At 51.3% G+C, this 6,937-nt stretch overlaps 1 long non-coding RNA gene across 1 annotated transcript; it reads left to right on the top strand.

The window, feature by feature from the left end:
• Nucleotides 1–2,157: 2,157 nt before the first annotated feature.
• LOC134756824 (uncharacterized) lies at nucleotides 2,158–6,509 on the top strand. The gene is made up of 5 exons (XR_010130102.1): nucleotides 2,158–2,219; nucleotides 2,313–2,545; nucleotides 3,323–3,513; nucleotides 5,578–5,635; nucleotides 5,757–6,509. It is a non-coding gene; the product is annotated as an uncharacterized lncRNA (long non-coding RNA).
• The last annotated feature ends 428 nt before the right edge of the window (nucleotides 6,510–6,937 follow it).

Below are 6,937 nucleotides of genomic sequence, written 5' to 3' on the forward strand. Positions count from 1 at the left end.
GGTCAGGGCCAGGGCCCAGGGTTAGGCTTGTTTTAGGGTCAGTGCCAGGTCCCAGGTTTAGGGTTGTTTTAGGGTCAGGACCTGGGCCCAGGGTTAGGCTTGTTTTAGTACCAGGGCCCAGGGTTAGGGTTGTTTTAGGGTCAGGGCCAGGGCCCAGGTTTAGGGTTGTTTTAGGTCAGGGCCAGGGCCCAGGGTTAGGGTTGTTTTAGGGTCAGGGCCAGGGCCCAGCGTTAGGGTTGTTTTAGGGTCAGGGCCAGGGCCCAGGGTTAGGCTTGATTTAGGTTCAGGGCCAGGTCCCAGGGTTACGCTTGTTTTAGGGTCAGGGCCAAGGCCCAGGGATAGGGTTGTTTTAGGGTCAGGGCCAGGGCCCAGGGTTAGGGTTGTTTTAGGGTCAGTGCCAGGGCCCTTGGTTAGGCTTGTTTTTGGGTCAGGGCCAGGGCCCAGGTATAGGGTTGTTTTAGGGTCAGGGCCAGTGCCCATGGTTAGGCTTGTTTTAGGGTCAGGGCCTGGGCCCAGGGTTAGGGATGTTTTTGTGTCAGGACCTGGGCCCAGGGTTAGTCTTGTTTTAGTACCAGGGCCCAGGGTTAGGGTTGTTTTAGGGTCAGGGCCAGGGCCCACGGTTAGGGTTGTTTTAGGTCAGGGCCAGGGCCCAGGGTTAGGGTTGTTTTAGGTCAGGGCCAGTTCCCAGGGTTAGGCTTGTTTTAGGGTCAGGGCCAGGGCCCAGGGTTAGGGTTGTTTTAGGTTCAGGGCCAGTGCCCAGGGTTAGGGTTGTTTTAGGGTCAGGGCGAGGGCCCAGGGTTAGGGTTGTTTTAGGGTCAGGGCCAGGGTCCAGGGTTAGGCTTGTTTTAGGGTCAGGGCCAGGGCCCAGGGTTAGGCTTGTTTTAGGGTCACGGCCAGGGCCCAGGGTTAGGCTTGTTTTAGGGTCAGGGCCAGGGCCCAGGTTTAGGGATGTTTTACGGTCAGGGCCAGGGCTCAGGGTTAGGGTTGTTTTAGGGTCAGGGTCAGGGCCCAGGTTTAGGGTTGTTTTAGGGTCAGGGCCAGTGCCCAGGGTTAGGGTTGTTTTACGGTCAGGGCCAGGGCTCAGGGTTAGGGTTGTTTTAGGGTCATGTCCAGGGCCCACGGTTAGGGTTGTTTTAGGGTCATGTCCAGGGCCCATGGTTAGGGTTGTTTTAGGGTCAGGTCCAGGGTCCAGGATTAGGGTTGTTTTAGGGTCAGGGTCAGGGCCCAGGGTTAGGGTTGTTTTAGGGTCAGGGCCAGTGCCCAAGTTTAGGCTTGTTTTAGGGTCAGGGCCAGTGTCCAGGGTTAGGCTTGTTTTAGGGTCAGGGCCAGGGCCCAGGGTTAGGCTTGTTTTAGTGCCAGGGCCCGGGGTTAGGGTTTTTTTAGGTTTGGGGCCCAGGGTTAGGCTTGTTTTAGGATCAGGGCCCAGGGTTAGGGTTGTTTTAGGGTCATGGCCAGCGCCCAGGGTTAGGGTTGTTTTAGGGTCACGGCCGGGGCCCAGTGTTAGTGTTGTTTTAGGGTCAGGTCCGGGGCCCAGTGTTAGGGTTGCTTTAGGGTCAGGGCCGGGGCCCAGGTTTAGGGTTGTTTAAGGTCAGGGCCGGGACCCAGGTTTGGGGTTTTAGGCTCAGGGCCAGGGCCTAGTGTTAGGGTATTAGTGTCAGGGCCCAGGGTTAGGGTTTTAGGGTCAGGGCCCAGGGTTAGGGTTTTAGTGTCAGGGCCCAGGTTTAGGGTGATTTCCAGGAAGTGACCTCACAATGACTCAAGCTACCACTTACTGTTGATTGTGACCATATGCCAGCTGAGGCACATGCCTTGGGAGCTAAGTGGTTGCTGCCCTTGACTACTATGAAGACTGGTGTGGGAAGGGTCGCTTTGCATGCACTTGAGCTGGGGTCCCCAACCCCTGAGCCATGGAGCCGTAAGGAGCTACACAGCAGGTGAGTGGTGTCGAGTGAGGGAGTGAGGGAAGCTTCGTGTGGATTTACAGCCACTCCCCTTTGCTCACATTCCCGCTTGAGCTCCACCTTCTCAGATGAGCAGCAGCATTAGATTCTCATAGGAGAACGCACCCTGTTGTGAACCGTGCATGTGAGGGATCTAGGTTGCGCTGTGCTTATGAGAATCTAATACCTATTGATCTGTCACTTTCTCCCATCACGCTCAGGTGGGACCCTCCAGTTTCAGGAAAACAAGCTTAACACGCCCACTGATTCTACATTATGGTGAGTTCTATAATTATTTTATTATATATTCCAGTGTAATAATGGAAATGAAGTGCCTAATCAACGTAAATGTGCTTAAATCTTTTGGCCCAGCTCCTACCTCCCGGCAGCCTCGCCAGGCCCAGAACTCTCTCCAGTCAGCCTCTACAGACCAAGCTCATGACTCACAATGGCCTATTTAGGCCCATACCCTACCTCACGGCAGTCTCCGCAGATGAGCCTACTGCCTCACAACAGCCTCCACAGGCACAGCTCCATCGTTACAATGGCCTCTTTAGACCCAGCTCCTGCCTCCCAGCCTTCTCTCCAGGCCCTGAACTTTCTCCGTAAGTTGAGGTAGCTGGGACTGTAGGTATACATGACGATACTTGGCTAATTTTTAAATTGTTTTGGAGACATGGGGTCTCACTTTGTTGGCCAGGCTGGTGTCAAACTAATGGCCTCAAGTGACCCTTCCACCCCTGCCTCCCATCCTCGAGGTATGTGCCACCACAAGGGGCACTTGTTCAATTTTCTAAAGAAAAAATTTCTAAAGTAAGGCTGTGGGATGATGGCAGGAAGATAAAAGAAAAACAGAAGAATAAGTTAAAATGACTTATTCACACATATTCTTTTGACAGCAAGAAGAACTGTTAGTATATACATTCCTTACAAACAAACAAACGGCAGATAAACAATGTTGTATAGGAACTTCAACACACACTGTACAATATTCCCACTTTGCTGACATAAGTTATGGAAATTTCGTGGTTTACTTGAGTGTCGCTACCAGTATTTTGCTTCTCTGATGATTTTTATCAACTTCCTCATCTGTTAACTTCTCTCCAAAGTATGTCATGTCACGACATGCTGCCGCTGCACGAACACGGCCAGTGTCTTCCTATTAAACATGTAGAATGCTTTCCTAATTTCTCTTTTTACTCTCTGTCTTTGTGTTCTGCATTTTCCTTACTTCTATTGTCAGAAACTCCAGAAAGTCAATCGTACTAATTTATCATGATTTGCTTTATTAATTTATACTTTGCTTATATGGAATTTTGCCCAACAGACCTCATTACAATTTCTAACCTGTTTTATTTATTTATTTATTTTTTCTGAGACAGGGTCTCCCTCTGTTATCTGAGGCTGGAGGGTAGTAGTGCTATCGCAGCTGACTGCAGCCTCAACCTTCCAGGCTGAAGCGATCCTCCCATCTCAACCTCCCACGTGGCTGAGACTACAGGTGCTTGCCACTACGCCCAACTAATATTTGGTATTTTCGTACACGTGGATTCCAGAGGGGTGACAGCGAAACGTGAGTAAGCATGGATTTTGGTATATGCAGAGATGGGGGGCTGTAACTAATTCTGTATACTGAGGGACGGCAACTGTATATGTTTTTACAATTACGCTGTAGGATACATACTGTTGCATAGCCTTGAAAATAATAATTTTTAATGGAGTGGAAGAATAATAATAATATTGCTAAAAGTAGCAGCTGGCCAGGTGTGGTGGCTCACACTGGTAATCGCAACACTTTGGGAGGCTGAGGCAGGAGGATGGCTTGAGGCCAAGAGTTTGCGATAGGCCTTGGAAACAAAGGGGGAGTCACCATCCCTACAGAAAAATACATGAATTAGCCTAGTGTGGTGGCACGTTCCTGTAGTCCCAGCTACTTGGGAGGCTGAGGTGGGAGGATCACTCAAGCCCAGGGAGGCTGAGACTGCAGTGAGTCATGATCAGGCCTCTGCACTCCAGCCTGGGTGACAGAGTGAGACCCTGTCTCAAAACAACAAAAAAGTAGCAGCTAACATCAACTGACCTTTTATACCAGGTGCCTATTGATACCATAGTTTAATTTCTTAGAACTGTTTCTTATTTCACTTACCAACTCTGTCTTCAGTTACTCCCAGATTTTTACTGTGTGTGTACAGATGACCTTTTGTTTAGATTGAATTGTCTCCCCAGAAGTAAGATTACTGTGAGTCATGGTGAATGGACATTCTCATTACCCTTGATGTAAATTGACAGGGTTTTGGGTGCCTCCCAGCTATAATCTTAGCACTTTGGGAGGCTAAGAGAGGAGGATTGCTTGAGGCCAAGAGTTGGAGGAGGCAGTATGGCAGTATGGTGAGACCCTGTCTCCATTATTTTAAAAAATTGACAAGCTTTACCCAGGAAGGCTTATACACAATTTAAACACCCCTCATAGTATAAGAAAGTGCCCATTTCACTGCACCTTTGCCAGCACAGGGTATTATAATTTAGTAAGTCATTTTTTGTTTGATTATTTTAAATAGATAAAAGACCTCATATTACTTTACTTGTCACATTTCAACATCTTTCCTTAGCTTATTAGCTCTACCTCTTTTCTGTCTGTAAATGGTTGTTGTTGTTTTGTTCTTTGAGACAGGGTCTTGCTCTGTCACCAGGCTAGACTGTAGTGGCATAATCATGCCTCGCTGCAGCCTTGACCTCCCAGGCTCAAACTTCAGCATTCCGAGTAGCTGGGACTACAAGTGTGCACCACCACTCCCAGCTAACTTTTTTCTTCTTTTGGATAGAGACAGGTTCTCACTGTGTTGTCCAGACCGGTCTCTAGCTCCTGGCCTTAAGCAATCCTCCTGCATTAGCTTCTCAAATTGCTGGAATTTCAGGCATGAGCCACCATGCCTGGCCTGGGCTAGTCCTGTATTCTGTAGAGTTCTCTTTACTTTGTGCTAGCCAATCTCTCATTATGCTGTTCACCTGTTATAATGAATAATTCTCCGTATTAAATTTTACCACTTTAAACTTTTGAGTGGTTTATGCTTCCTGATTGGACTCTGACTAATACGTTAGGAAGGGTCCCAGGGTTTATCCACACAGATGGGATTTGGGCATAGGTTTGGTTTCCCAGGGGGCAGTGCTGAGCTCTTTGCCAGTGGGAAATGGGATGCTGGTGATTTCCAGGAAGTGACCTCACAGTGACTCAAGCTACCACTTACTGTTGATTGTGACGAAATGCCAGCTGAGGCACATGCCTTGGGAGCTAAGTGGTTGCTGCCCTTGACCACTATGAAGACTGGTGTGGGAAGGGTCGCTTTGGATGCACTTGAGCAGGGGTCCCCAACCCCTGAGCCATGGAGCCGTAGGGAGCCACACAGCAGGAGGTGAGTGGTGTCGAGTGAGGGAGTGAGGGAAGCTTCGTCTGTATTTACAGCCACTCCCCTTTGCTCACATTCCCGCTTGAGCTCCACCTTCTCAGATGAGCAGCAGCATTAGATTCTCATAGGAGAACGCACCCTGTTGTGAACCATGCATGTGAGGGATCTAGGTTGCGCTGTGCTTATGAGTATCTAATACCTATTGATCTGTCACTTTCTCCCATCACACTCAGGTGGGACCATCCAGTTTCAGGAAAACAAGCTTAACACGCCCACTGATTCTACATTATGGTGAGTTGTATAATCATTTTATTATATATTGGATATATAATACGTATATATATTTATATATATGTAATAATGGAAATAAAGTGCCTAATAAATGTAAATGTGCTTAAATCTTTTTAAGCAGATTCTTCAGGCCCAGCATCTGCCTCACTGTGGACCCCCCAAGCCAAGCTCCCAACCTTTCAGCAGCTTCTACACACCCAGCTCCCGCCTGCCAGTGGCCTCTTCAGGCCCATGGGGCTCATTCCTCACAACAGCCTTTCCAGTCCCAGTTTTTCCCTTCCGGCAGCCTCTCCGGGCTGAGAGCCTCCTCAAGTCGGCCTCTCCAGACTCACTTGCACCCTCCAGGCGTCCTCTCCGGGCCAAGCTCCTCTTCCTGGCTGCGTCTCCAGGCCTGACTCCTGCCTCTCAACAACCTCTTTGGACTCAGTGCCTACCCATCTCCTGGCATCCTTGGTCGGCCCACAGCTTCCTCAAGCCAAGCTCCCCAGGCCCAGGTCAGGCCTCACGGTGCCCCCTCCACGATGAGCTCCTGCCCTCCAATGGCACCTGCAGGACCCAAATGGTCTCCGGTCGGTGGGCTCCTCCACGCCAAGCTTGGGCCTCCCGGTGACCTCTGCAGGCCCAAATTGTCCTGAAGTCGGCATCTCCCAGCCATGCCTCCCAGCAAGTAAGCAAGCTCTTTTGGCTCAACTCCTGCCCAGCTCCCAACCGCCTTTGTAGGTCCCGAACTTTCTCCAGCCAAGTTCTTTGGGCCTCATTCCTGCCGCCCGGTGGCCTGTACGGGCCCAGCAATGGTTGGAGAACGGCCTCTGCAGGTCCCGCTCTTGCCTCCCAGGGGCCTCTCCAGGCCCAGCTCTTGCCCCCACGGCGGCCACCTGGGGCCAAGTCCCTGCCTGCCTCCCAGCAGCCCGCATGCGGCCCAGCTCCTCCCTCACGGTGGCCTGTTGATGCCCATGCCTCTGGTACCCTGCCCAGAGGCATGAGCCCCTGCCACACACTGGCTCCTCCCACGCTGAGAGAGGTCAGCGTGAGCCCTTGCCTCACACCGGCCCCTCCCATCCTGAGAGAGGTCAGCGTGAGCCCCTTGACTCACACTGGCTCCTCCCACGCTGAGAGAGGTCGGCGTGAGCCCTTGCCTCACACCGGCCCCTCCCATGCTGAGAGAGGTCGGCGTGAGCCCTTGACTCACACCGGCCCCTCCCACGGTGAGAGAGGTCAGCGTCAGCCCCTTGCCTCACACCGGCCCCTCCCACGCTGAGAGAGGTCGGCGTGAGCCCTTGCCTCACACCGGCCCCTCCCACG

The sequence above is a fragment of the Gorilla gorilla genome, chromosome 12, assembly GCF_029281585.2.
Source record: "Gorilla gorilla gorilla isolate KB3781 chromosome 12, NHGRI_mGorGor1-v2.1_pri, whole genome shotgun sequence".
NCBI lineage: Eukaryota > Metazoa > Chordata > Mammalia > Primates > Hominidae > Gorilla > Gorilla gorilla.